Below are 14,037 nucleotides of genomic sequence, written 5' to 3'. Positions count from 1 at the left end.
GCAAAGAATGAGCCTGGTGGTGTCTCATCCACTAAATTAGGGGACGCTGAAGTTCTAAGGTTATGCTTCATTTTATTTTTATTTATTGGTATTTATTTGGCTGTGTCGGGCCTTAGTTGCGGCAGCACACTGGTTCTTTGTTGCGTCATGAGATATCTTTGGTTATGGTGCATGGGCTCCAGAGCTCGTAAGATTAGTAGTTTCAGACATGGGCTTAGTTGCCCCGTGGTATGTGGGATCTCAACCACATACCACGGGTATCTCCCAACCAGGGACTGAACCCATGTCCCCTGCGTGGGCAGGTGGATTCTTAACCGCTGGACCACCAGGGAAGTCTTAAGATTATGTTTTAAATGACCGACCTCTGACAGGACTCATGCTAACCTCTAATCCAGGAAGACCCCATGTTGCTCCCGATTCCACATGGGGCCTTGAATGACAAAGTCCACAGCTCACGTCTCAGATCTGCGAGAGCCTCTCCTCACTCTTTTAGCCACTGTGGGTCACTCCCCCAGACCGCCATCCCCCCAGCCTTTAAAGAACCCCAGAGGAAGAGTGGGCACCATATACCAGCACTTCCTCACACCCTGTGTAAGTTCTTCATCCAACAGGGCACTACTATAAGCATCTCCCAGCTTTACTGGAAGTCCCCTGAGGGCTGATGGTTTTCCGCCCCTCGTCCCCACAGCACCTCTCAGAGTTTCCAGGCAACCACTGTGGATGGACAGATCTAGAAGTCTGGAGGAGGTGTTAGCCCCAACCTACAGACTGGGAAGCTGAGGAGGAAAGGGTTAAGCCACCCGCTCAAAGCTATGAAGGCTGGCCTGGGCTCAGGAGCTGAGCAGAAGGATCCCCAGCTAAACAGCTCCTTTCCATGTGTTGTTCCATCTTTCCAGAACCCTGGGCAGGCAGGCCTGGGTTCTGAGTTTGGGGACGTCTGTGCCCTGACATGGCTGGCACTTCACAGGCGTAGGCAAAGCAGGCTCCAAATGGGGACAATATTTAGCAACTATTAGGAGAGGAGGGGACTTCCCTGGGGTCCTGTGGTTAAGACTCTGTGATTCCAATGCAGGGGGCATTTCACAGGAGACTAGGATTTCAAAGTAAGACTCCGAATGATGCTCATGGTCCACCTCCAGGCAGATGACAGGGTTCTTTCTGGCAGGAGATTTGGGGGTTAGATGGGCCTTCCTGACACAGCTCATGTCAAAGGCTGGCTTTCACTTGGCCAGAGATGGGAGTAGCCTTGAATTGGATTATAAAATGCTTAGGCTCGGGAACACCTGCTCTAAAGTGCCCTCCACCCCAGCCAAGATGTTTGCAACGCAAATTGTTTTTCTCACTCAGGAGAAAGGGGCAGGGCCCCTGGATGCTTTGACTATGTGTTACTGCCATTACAGAGTGGAAGACTGGGCGTTTAGTGCTCAGCACCCACGGGTGTTAGATTAGCTAGTGTTGAGTGAGTGTTTCCAAGGAGGAGACACCCCTCTGGAGGGGCAGCACGCATTGTATTCTTTGTTACGTCTGGTCTTAGCTTATTCTTCAGCTCATAAGTCACTTCTATTTTTTTAATTGGAGTATAAATGCTTTACAATGTTGTGTTAGTTTCTGCTGTACAACAACACAAATCAGCTATACGCATACTTACGTCCCCTCCCTGTTGAACCTCCCTTCCACCCCACCCCATCCCACCCCTCCAGGTCATCACAGAGCACCGAGCTGAGCTCCCTGTGCTGCACAGCAGCTTCCACTAGCTGTCTATTTTACACATGGCAGTGGCTTTATGTCAGTGCTACTGTTTCAAGTCCACGCACCCCTCCCCTTCTTGCTCTCCATGCCCACATGTCCATTTTCTATGTCTGCCTCTCTGTTCCTGCTCTGTGAATAGGCTCATCTGTACCATTTTTCTAGATTCCACATGTGTGTGTTAATATTTAATGTTTGTCTTTCTCTTTCTGACGTACTTCACTCTGTATGACAGACTCTAGGGCCATCCATGTCTCTACAAATGACCCATTTTCATTCCTTTATATTTCAGCTCATAAATCACTTCTGTGAAGCCTTTCCTGCCTTCATCCCTCCAGGAGAAATCACCCTCTTTCTTTTGAATTCCCAATTATCTACTTCTTTGCATTTAACCCGCTGTCTCATAAATCATATGCTTAGGTGTCTATCTCTCATTAGACTGTGAAGGTCTTAAGGACCGGGACCTACTTGACTTCTGTCCTTAACTCCAGAGCCTGGTTCCAGATAAGACAATAAATGTTGATTAAATGCATGCATGAGTGAACCGAATGGCTAAGCAGGGTGTCTGTTGACTTAAATTACAATATAAATATGGACACGAGTGTGTCTGTGTGTGTATTTGTGTGTATGTACTTAAATCGCTTAGCTTGATGACTCCTTTCACTCAAGGCAGTCTACCAAGGACACAAGCTAAACAGTGATTTCTGAGGAGTAACAGAGCTTGGCAGTAGTGGTAAAGAACCCGCCTGCCAAGGCACGAGACTCAAGAGATGTGGATTTGATCCCTGGGTCAGGAAGATCCCCTGGAGAAGGGCATGGCAACCCACTCCAGTATTCCTGCCTGGGAAATCCCATGGACAGAAGAGCCTGGTGGGCTACAGTCCATAGCATTGCACAGAGTTGGACATGACTGAAGTGACTTAGCACGCACACATGCAAAGGAATGAAGCTAAAGAAGAGACCAGTCAGTTTCTGGGCCTTCCAACTCAATCAAGTGCCTTAGATGGAGTAGCTTGGATAACCAGTCCTTTTGTTCGACAACAGATTGATGCTCCTTGAGCAGAGGGGAGAATAAAAGTGGGAGAGGGTACTTCTGTCCCCCAAGGTCATGGCATGCCTCCACGACAGATGGCAATAGAGAACAGGGACTTCATTTTTCTATGTGTTTACATATTAGTTCATATGTTACTAATATTAGAACATATTAGTTACATGTGTTTGTTCTTTTTACAAAGTATCTTAACATCTGAAGGCTTATAACAAATCTGTAAAGCAGTCATTCTGAATCATGAGCAACTTGAAGGTCCTTGAAAATCTCAGAAAGGCATGAAACATCTCCCCTGAAAGATGCCAAGAAACATTCACGAACTTTCTGCAGTTTCAAGTTCAGCAACCAGAAATCTTTGTGTTGCAAGAGTAATATAATCCCTTCACACAGAAGGTGCTTAATAAGTACCATTGTGTTGTCAACTGAGTTGCTGCCGCTGCTGCTAAGTCGCTTCAGTTGTGTCCGACTCTGTGCAACCCCATAGATGGCAGCCACCAGGCTCCACCGTCCCTGGGATTCTCCAGGCAAGAACACTGGAGTGGGTTGTCATTGCCTTCTCCAATGCATGAAAGTGAAAAGTGAAAGTGAAGTCGCTCGCTCAGTCGTGTCCAACTCTTCATGACCCCATGGACTGCAGCCTACCAGGCTCCTCCATTCATGGGATTTTCCAGGCAAGAGTACTGGAGTGGGGTGCCATTGCCTTCTCTGGTCAACTGAGTAATGATACTGAAACCATTAGATGTTGTTTAGTGGGACTTCAAAGAGCTCCGGTACCGTAGTCCTTTATGCCTCAGCACAGAAAATAATTCAGCAAGAGGCTAAGTTCATTCAGGTATGATCTAAATCAAATCCCTTACGATTATACAGTAGAAGTGACAAATAGATTCAAGGGATTAGATCTGATAGACACAGTGCCTGAAGAACTTTGGACGGAGGTTCATGACATTGTGCAAGATGCAGTGATCAAGACCATCCCCAAGAAAAAGAAATGCAAAGAGGCAAAATGGTTGTCTGAGGAGGACTTACAAATAGCTGAGAAAAGAAGAGAAGCTAAAAGCAAAGGAGAAAAGGAAAGATATGCCCATTTGAATGCAGAGTTCCAAAGAATAGCAAGGAGAGATAAGAAAGCCTTCCTCAGTGATCAGTGGAAAGAAATAGAGGAAAACAATAGAATGGGAAAGACTAGAGATCTCTTCAAGGAAATTAGAGATACCAAGGGAACATTTCATGCAAAGATGGGCACAATAAAGGACAGAAATGGTAGGGACCTAACAGAAGCAGAAGATATTAAGAAGAGGTGGCAAGAATACACAGAACTATACAAAAAAGATCTTCATGACCCAGATAACCACGATGGTGGGATCACTCACCTAGAGCCAGACATCCTGGAATGTGAAGTCAAGCGGGCCTTAGGAAGCATCACTACAAACAAAACAAGTGGAGGTGATGGAATTCCAGCTGAGCTATTTCAAATCCTGAAAGATGATGCTGTGAAAGTGCTGCACTCAATATGTCAGCAGATTTGGAAAACTCAGCAGTGGTCACAGGACCTGAAAAGGTCAATTTTCATTCCAATCCCAAGAGTAAGGCAATGCCAAAGAATGCTCAAACTACCACATAATTGCACTCATCTCACACGCTACTAAAGTAATGCTCAAAATTCTCCAAGCCAGGCTTCAACAGTACTGTGAACTGTGAACTTCCAGATGTTCAACCTGGATTTAGAAAAGGCAGAGGAACCAGAGATTAAATTGCCAACATCTGTTGGATCATCAAAAAAGCAAGAGAGTTCCAGAAAAACATCTACTTCTGCTTTATTGACTATGCCAAAGCCTTTGACTGCATGGATCACAACAAACTGGAAAATTCTTAAAGAGATGGGAATACCACACCACGTGACCTGCCTCCTGGGAAATCTGTATGCAGGTCAAGAAGCAACAGTTAGAACTGGACATGGAACAACAGACTGGTTCCAAATCAGGAAAGAAGTACGTCAAGGCTGTATATTGTCACCCTGCTTATTTAACTTATATGCAGGTACATCAATGCACATGCCAGGCTGGATGAAGCACAAGCTAGAATCAAGATTTCTGGGAGAAATATCAATAACCTCAGATATGCAGATGACACCACCCTTATGGCAGAAAGCGAAGAAGAACTAAAAGTGATGAAAGTGAAAGTGGAGAGTGAAAAAGTTGGCTTAAAAGTCAAGATTCAGAAAACTAAGATCATGGCATCTGGTCCCATCACTTTATGGCAAATAGATGGGGAAACAATGGAAACAGTCCAAGACTTTATTTTCTTGGGCTCCAAAATCACTGCAGATGGTGACTGCAGCCATGAAATTAAAAGATGCTTGCTCCTAGGAAGAAATGCTATGACCAACCTAGACAGCATATTACAAAGCAGAGACATTACTTTGCCAACAAAGGTCAGTCTAGTCAAAGCTATGGTTTTTCCAGTAGTCATGTACAGATGTAAGTGTTGGACTATAAAGAAAGCTGAGTGCCAAAGAATTGATGCTTTTGAATTGTGGTGCTGGAGAAGACTCTTGAGAGTCCCTTGGATTGCAAGGAGACCCAACCAGCCCATCCTAAAGGAAATCAGCCCTGAATATTCACTGGAAGGACTGATGCTGAAGCTAAAACTCCAATACTTTGGCCACCTGATGCCAAGAACTGACTCATTTGAAAAGACCCTAATGCTGGGAAAGATTGAAAGCAGGAGGAGAAGGGGATGACAGAGGATAAATGGTTGGATGGCATCACTGACTCGATGGACATGAGTTTGAGTAAGCTCCGGGAGTTGGTGATGGACAGGGAAGCTTGGTGTGCTGTAGTCCACGGGGTCAGAAAGAGACACGATTGAGCGACTGAGCTGAAATGAACTGAATTAGAATAGGATGCTTGTGAGGCTTATAAGCTGATGGATGAGGAGGGTGCCCTGCCCTGAGAATTTACTGTGTTATAGTTTTATAATCAAAGGAAAAGTGGGGAGGGGGAAAAGAACTTCTTTGTCTTTCTTGAGTAGACATCATGCTTCCATCATCAGCTCCTCCTACAGGTTGGGCAGAGGAGTTTTCTTGTCCCTGGGTGGTCAATCTAGGTCCACAAATTATTGTGTTTTATGTGTTCAGAGAGTGTATCCTAGGGATCATTAATTTACTGAGCTCACTGGGCAGGATGTGGGTCTCATGCACCCATTGTTTTATTGTTTTGGGGGCATGTCTCATGCTTCTGTTGCCTGGTTTTATTGCTAAGCAAGCCTGCTTTCTTGAGTAATCATTAACTTACAGGGGTCTCCCATATTTTTCTACTCACAATCCCCTAGTGGGATTAACTATTTAATCACTTACTTTGTCCTTCACTCTGTCCCTATCAATACAGAGTCCAAGCTGGCTCTGACAGTAAGTCTACAGACAAAGTGTTGAGGCAAGGAATAACGACTTTATTTGGAAAGCTGGCAGACAGAGAAGATGGCAGACTAATGTCTGAAAATCACCATCTTGTTGGGGCCTGGATGCTAGGTTCTTTTATAGAACAGAATTGAGGAGGAGGTGAGGAATTAAAATAAAAAGGCCATTAATCTTGCAAATATCTCAGAGCAGGTTTCCTGAGGGGGGTCATTATGCATAGACAGTACCCTTTTCATGAATAAAAGCAATGGGAAATAAAGGTTAAAGTAAAAGAAACCAATTCTTCCCTGTAACAATGCTTGCCAAGGGAACAACCTTGCAAAAGAGGAACAGGTGACCCTGCACCTCATAACATGATTCAACATCTCAAAGGAAGGCACCTCCCATCTATCAAACTAAACCAAACCACGCACTGCCTTCCTTAACTGGCTGACGAATACTTTTGTATTTACAACGGCAGACTCAGCTTTGGCGGAAGTTCTGTTTCCACTAGAGTGTCCCAGGGCTAAATGACCCATTAAACCGTATCTGTCTGGTATCTCTTGCCAAGAATGTGTTTATCAGCTTCTTCCTGGGAGGGAAAAAGGATCGAAAGAAGGCCTATAAAGCATCTAATGCTGGGCCTGGCATCGCATGGTTCTCAACAGATGTCAGCTTAAAACAGAGAACAGAGACTACCTCGGTGGTCCAGTGGCTAAGACCCCGCGCTCCCAATGCAGGGGGCCTGGGTTTGATCCCTTGTTGGGGAACTAGATCCCACATGCTGCAACTAAGAGTTTGAATGCCACAATTAAAGACCCTGCAAAGAAGATCAAAGATCCTGTGTGTTGCAGACCCAGCACAGTCAAATAAATGTTAGAAGAAAGAAAACAAACAAAACAGAAAACAAACAAAACAAAGAGTTCAGAACACAGGAAAAACGGGGAAGGATGTGGAATCAGTGGAGAGGGGAGGGGACAGGAAACCCAGGGCCGGGAGCATCCCCTTCTCTGTGTGTTCCAGGAACCCTTAAAGTTACAGGTGAGCTGCAGCTAGGAAATGAGGTCCCTGATGAATACTCAGGTATGCCTCTCAGAATGTATAGAAACACAGCAAGGGCACCGAATCCGAATCACGGAAAACAAGCGGAGAATGGAGGCGTTTGCTAAGAGATGCCAGCCTGGCCCCAGTGAAGTCAATTTGTCAGTTCTTTTCACCTGGGCAAGAGAGAGGAGGAGAGGAGCCACAGCTCCTGCCAAAGCTAAAAAAAGCAAGCTGTTTAAGGCCTCAGGGCAGGACCAGCTGCAAATGAACTTAGCAGGGCGAGGCCCACCAGGGCTCTCAGGGAAAACATGGCGGTGACCCGGCCCTGAGGTCCCTGGAGAGTCAGCCACACATGGGCCGAGGGGGCCGAGGCAGGCGATTCCCTGAAAACGGCCTGACTGTGGAGTGCGGAGGGCCTGGGTGTGCAGACATGGCTCCACATTCTGAAGGTTGACCCATGTGCAGGCCACTTGCCTCTCCAAACCTCAGTCTGTTGTTCTCTTCCTACGTCGTGTCTGACTCTCTGCATCCCCGTAGACTACAGGCTTCTCTGTCCTTCACTGTTTCCTGGAGCTTTCTCAGATTCATGTCCATTGAGTCCATGATGCCATCCAACCATCTCATCCTCTGCTGTCCCCTTCTCCTCCTGCACTGTTTTTCCCAGCATCAGGGTCTTTTCCAATGAGTCAGCTGTTTGCATCAGGTGGCCAAAGTATTGGAGCTTCAGCTTCAGCATCAGTCCTTGCAGTGAATAATCAGGGTTGATTTCCCTTGGGATTGACTGGTTTGGTCTCTTCAGTTTCCTCATCCATAAATTGAGGATAATAACATCTGCACTGGAGAGCTTCTGGAAACATAAAACATGAGACAGAAGACACAAGTGCTACGGAAAGTGGACTCTGGATGCCAGGTGTCACAGTTGTGGAAAAGAAAGTGAACTGGTCGTCCGAGTCCGCTCGGGTTGCCTTAACGAAACACGGCTGACGGGGAAGCTTAAATAACAGAGGTTTATTTTCTCATGCTTCTTGAGGCTGGAAGTCCGGATCAAAGTGCTGGCAAGGTCGTTTCATTCTGAGGTCGATCCACCATCTTGCTGTGTGCTCACATGACCTCTTTTTAAATTTTAATATTTATTTTTATTAATTTGACTGTGTTGGGTCTTAGTTGAAGCACATGCGATCTTCGATCTTCCCTGTGGCATGTGAGATCTTTAGTCGTGGCACGCAAACTCTAACTTCTGGTGTGTGGAATCTGGTTCTCTGACCAGGGATCAAACTTGGGCCCCCTGCATTGGGAGCCCCTTGGCCTTTCTGAACTTCAATCCTCTTATTGATCAAGCTTATTCCCACCTAGAGCTGCTAATCACTGATATTGTATGCATCATGGGCCAGACATACTATGCTGTTTTCCTCAGCCCCAATTATTAACTAATAGTTCAACATTGCAAAGTGTGCATATATATCTAGACAGCATATTAAAAAGCAGAGACATCACTTTGCTTACAAAGGTCCATATAGTCAAAGTTTTGGTTTTTCCGGTAGTCATGTATGGATATGAGAGTTGGACCATAAAGAGGGCCGAGTGCCAAAGAATTGAAGCTTTTGAACTGTGGTGCTGGAGAAGACTCTTGAGACCCTTGGACTGCAAAGAGATCAAACCAGTCAATCCTAAAGGAAATCAAGGCTGAGTATTTGTTGGAAGGACTGACGCCAAAGCTGAAGCTCCAATACTTTGGCCACCTGCTGTGAAGAGCCAACTCATTGGAAAAGACCCTGATGTTGGGAAAGATTGGAGGCAAAAAGAGAAGAGGGCAGCAGAGGATGAGATAGATGGATGGCATCGCTGACTCAATGGACGTGAATCTGGGCAAACTCTGGGAGATAATGAAGGATAGGGGAGCCTGGTGTGCTGCATTTTGTGGGGTTGCAAAGAGTCGGACAAGACTTAGTGCTTGAACAACAACAATATCACATACATACAGTATTAAAATGGAGGAGAGCCATATTTCTTTACAATGAGAAAATAAAATTTCCTAAAGTTTCAATCCAGAAATCTTCCTCAAGGGACCCAAGACGAGCCTTGGTTCTGGGAAACCGACTAGTCACCCCAGAAATACCTGGGGCCTTCATCTTTACCAAAATGAGGTCGGCTTGGTCTTCTCCCACGTTCCGTTAACTTTGTCTTCTTTTCTCAACGCTTACCTTTGTCGGTGCCTATTTACACTGTTCCCTCCCAAGGCCACGCCTGTTGTTTTCTTGAAAAGATGTTTCAAGCAGCGGTGGTTTGGGGTAGCACCAGGGAAATAAGGAAGTGGATGGCAGGCAGTGGTAGCCCCACAGCAGTCTTGTTTTGCTCTGTACTCGCCTCGGGCCAGGGCGGTTTAGAGGTGCCACGGGTGTGTGTCCCTGCTGGCAGAGTCCCCTGGGGTGTTGCCCAGTGCCAGCCCAGAGTCTTTCCACAGGAGTTTCGCTCTGCTTTAAGTCTGTGTTTTCCTTGGAATTAGCCACTGATTGAGCAGCATGTGGGAAATATGAGTGTTTGCGTAACTGGACATGAGGGAGAGACCTGACAAGGGCCAGATACCGAAGGACAATTTGGATAGCTTCACGGTTTTGCTTGTCTTTCATGCACAGACTCGGGAAGCCACCTTCCTGTCTTCAGGGCTGGAAATCCACGAGTGAGTGCGTGCACATTACTGAATTGCCAATGAATCACACTAACTCCATGTGATGCTCCTGACAACACCATGAATTCAGTGAAATCAGCTCCCTTTGTTCAGATGAGGAAACAGATCCTGGAGCTGTTTATAAGATTCAGAGCAGATCTTCCCGACCCCAAGGGTCAAGTCATGGAAATTCATTCTAATGTGAGTCCCTCTGGTCACTGACTCCCTGCCCTGGGTTGAGCACAGCCAGAGAGAGAGACAGAGACAGAGAAAGGAGAGAGGGAGGTCAGGGCAGATCCACTGGGCAGGCGTGAGGGAGCTGGAAGAGGAGACTGGCAGCTGTATTAGGTTTCTCGCCGCTGAACCAGTTTGGGCACTTAAGAGGGTTCTCCACTCCAGCTTTGGGGTCACTGGTGACACCTGTCTCATGTGGCAGCTTCAGCTCATAACTTACCTTGGAATTAAGACCCTGAATATGAGCCCAATATTAAATCCAGTTCCAGAGAAGGTGGGCAAGTATGAGCTATAACCCCTGCATTTTTAATGGTTTGATCACAAGAGGCAAGGCTGGAGGTTGGCCAGCCCACTGACCACAAGCTCGGGTTCCCCAACAGGCTGCCTCCCGGGACCTCGAGTGTCGTGTCTCCTGAGTCACACGTGTTTACCCTCTGCACTCGCCACTTCTCCGCTTTGACCTCCTGGAGGTGGAAGGATGGAACCAAGGCCAGGTCAAGACAAAGGCCTGGGTCTCCTGCTGCACCAGGTCGGCTCCTCTCAGCGTTTCACAGAACCTGCTGGATGATACACAGTCACCTTCATCCCAGAGTGTTTTCATTTCCCAGGGCTGCGTAACAAAGGATGCCAGACCAGAGCAACAGAAGTTTGTTCGGGAGGCTGGAAGTCTGAAGCCCAGGTGTGGGTGGTGCTGGTTCCTCCTGGAGCACTGAAGGAGAATCTTCTGGAGGCTCTCATCCATCCTTGATGCTCCTTGGCAGGTGGCAGAGTAACTCCAGCCTCTGCCTTACCGTGGCTCCTCCCTGTCTCTGCCTCGTCTGTACCTGTGTATCTCTCCACGTCCTCTTCCTTTTTTTTTTTTTGCTCCAGGGCACAAGTGGGATCTTTGCTCCCTGGGCATGTGGGCTAAGTCTCTTCAGTCGTGTCCGACTCTTTGCGACCCCATGGACCACAGCCCGCCAGGCTTCTCTGTCCATGGGGATTCTCCAGGCAAGAATACTGGAGTGGGTTGCCATGCCCTCCTCCAGGGGATCTTCCCAACCCAGGAATCGAACTCATGTCTCTTATGTCTCCTGCATTGGCATGCCAATTCTTTACCACTAGAACCACCTGGGGAGCCCCCTTAGTTCCCCGATCAGCGATCAAACCTATGTCCCCTGCAGTGGAAGCATGGATTCTCAACCTCTGGGCCACCAGGAAAGTCCCCTTGTCCTCTTCTTATAAGGACCCTGGTCACTGCGTTGAGGACCCCAGCAGAGGCTGCCCGTCCCTGCCCCCATCAGGTGAGCTGCCTGCTTCCTGCTGCAGCGCCTGTCTGCTTCTGGGATGAGTCTGGCCCTCCACTCGCCCTCTGGCCACTGTCTGCTTGTCTGGCTTCATCGCCTGCTGCCTACACTTGGTGCCCATGCTGCGTTGCTGGGCAGGGCTGTCACAACCTTTGTGCCTTTGCAGATTCTGTCCCTTTGGCCTGAAATATCCTCCCCCTCACTCATCTTCCTCCCTCTCCACCTGAAAAGCTTACTCATCCTTTAAGCCTCTCCCCTCCCCTACCTCCTGGGAGGGCTATTGTGCACGCTGTGGCCTTTTGTGCCCAGCTGTGGCCCTGTGTGTTTCTTCAGTATAGCATGTAACACAATGCACACTTTGTGTTCCAAAACTGTATTTTTTTCTCAATTTATTTATTTTTAATTGAAGGATAATTACAATATTGTGTTGGTTTCTGCCACACCTCAACACATGACCCCTATGTGGTCAGCCATAGGTATACCTATGTATGTCCCCTTCCTCTTGAGCCTCCCTCCCCATCCCACCCCTCTAGGTTGTCACAAAGCCTTGGTTTGAGTTCCCTGAGTCATACAGCAAATTCCCACTGGGCTATCTATTTTACATATGTTAGTATATAAGTTTCTACGCTACTCTCTACAATGCATACTTTTGTTTCGTTATATCCATCTCACCTGCAGGTGGAGCTCGTTCAAGGCAGTTTTCTTATGAATCCCCAGCATGTTATACAGATCATCCAGGGTGGCTAAATGGCTAAAAAAAAAAAAAAAGTGGAGATTCCCTCCAGGGGTAGAGACTGAGTAGCATCTTTCTCAAACTTTTATTACATTCCCTGCGATGCTTGTGTAGTTGGCTCTCAGATGCTCCTTGTATGGTTTAGCAATTGGATGGAAAAGCCATGGTTAGCAGGAAGCTGGCAGGAGCTGAGGTTCAGTGATCTGTGCTGTTCCATGAGTGTAATTGACCCGAGGACACAGAATTCCCCTGGGTTCCCCCGACCCCACCCTGTCCCAACTCAGATACTTCTCCTCCTCCTCCTTCTTCTTCTTTTGACCTTGCTGAGTGGCATGGGGGGATCTTAGTTCCCTGACCAGGATCAGGCCTATGCCCCCTGCAGTGGAAGTGAGGAGTCCTAACCGCTGGGCCTCCAAGGAATTCCTCACATGCTTCTTAAATGGGATTTAATGGAGGTCAGGGGCGGTGGGGTGGGGGGTTGGCAGGTGGCACCTTCCATCTTGCTGGTGAGGAAGGGTGGGCAGAGAAAAGGGCAGCCCCTGGGCTGAGGTTCTACAGCCCTGAACGCTGAGGGGGCCTTGGTGAGAGGGTCCGAGCACCAGGACACTAGGGAGAGCCGCTTATGTGACCAGTTCTGTCCTGCAGTCAAGGGTGGGGTCCTGGCGGGGATGGTTGGCTGTGGGGGGGGGGAGTGGTGAGGGAGGTGTCAGCAGGGACTGTGTCCTTGGGCAAACCCAGGCCATTTCTCATGGAAAGTGATCCCTGCCGGCCTTGGGGCTGAATGCAGGTCCTCTCCAACCTTGGGAACAAGCGCCCTTATTGTGAGTCTCTCTCTCCTCTCATTTCCAGTCACATGGGCTTCCCTTCTTGTCCCTCAACAATGCCACTGGTCACTCGAAGCTGGATAACACTCAGAGGAGCAGAACTCCATTTAGACTCCCTTTAGGCTTTTTCTGTCACTGATTTCTAGGGGCCTCAACCTTGCTCTCCTGACCATCAGCAAGTAAATTATTTCAGCTACTAGGTCCCTCCTTATCTTCTTTGGGGGCACTGCAAAATTAATCAGCTAGTGACCTCTCCTCAGGCTCCCCCACCTCCCACAGAACTGGACCCGCAAGGATTCTGGGGCAGGGCAAGGTGCCCAGGGCTCAGCATTTAAGGAGGCGCCCACTCTCAGGGCTGAGTTAGTGCCACCTTAAATTTTGTGCCCTGAGTGCCTCACTGCAGTCCTGGATGGACGCTGGGCTGGCTATTGATAAGAGCTTTCCAGGTGGCACAGTGGTAGAGAATCTGCCTGCCAATGCAGGAGACTCAAGAGATGCATGTGGGTTTGATCCCTGGGTTGGGAAGATCCCCTGGAGGAGGAAATGGCAACCCACCCCAGTATTCTTGCCTGAAGAATCCCATGGACAGAAGAGCCTGGCAGTCTACAGTCCATGGGGCTGCAAAGAGACAAGACTGAGTGACTGGGTACACATGAGAAGAGAAAAGGAGGCTAGAAGAGAGAGTGTTGTGATTTCCCTGGTGGTCCAGAGGCTAAGACCAGCACTCCCAATGCAGGGGGGCCAGGCTTTGATTTCTGGTCAGGGGACAAGATCCCACATGCCGCAACTAAGATCCAGTGCAGCCAAATAAATAAATAAATATGAAAAAAACAAGGTACTGTGCATGTTAGTCGCTCAGTCATGTCCGACTCTTTGTGACCCAATGGGCTATAGCCCGACAGGCTCCTCTGTCCATGAGATTTTTCAGGCAAGAATACGGGAGTGGGCTGCCATTTCCTTCTCTAGAGGATCTTCCCAACCCAGGGATTGAACTCAGGTCTCCTGCATTGCAGACAGACTCTTTACTGTCTGAGTCACTAGGGAAGATTCCAGAGAAATAAAC

Source organism: Bos grunniens, chromosome 5, assembly GCF_055505025.1.
Source record: "Bos grunniens cultivar Pamir isolate PY7600 chromosome 5, Bosgru_T2T1.0, whole genome shotgun sequence".
In the NCBI taxonomy this organism is placed as follows: Eukaryota; Metazoa; Chordata; class Mammalia; order Artiodactyla; family Bovidae; genus Bos; species Bos grunniens.
This window is presented reverse-complemented; position numbering follows the sequence as displayed.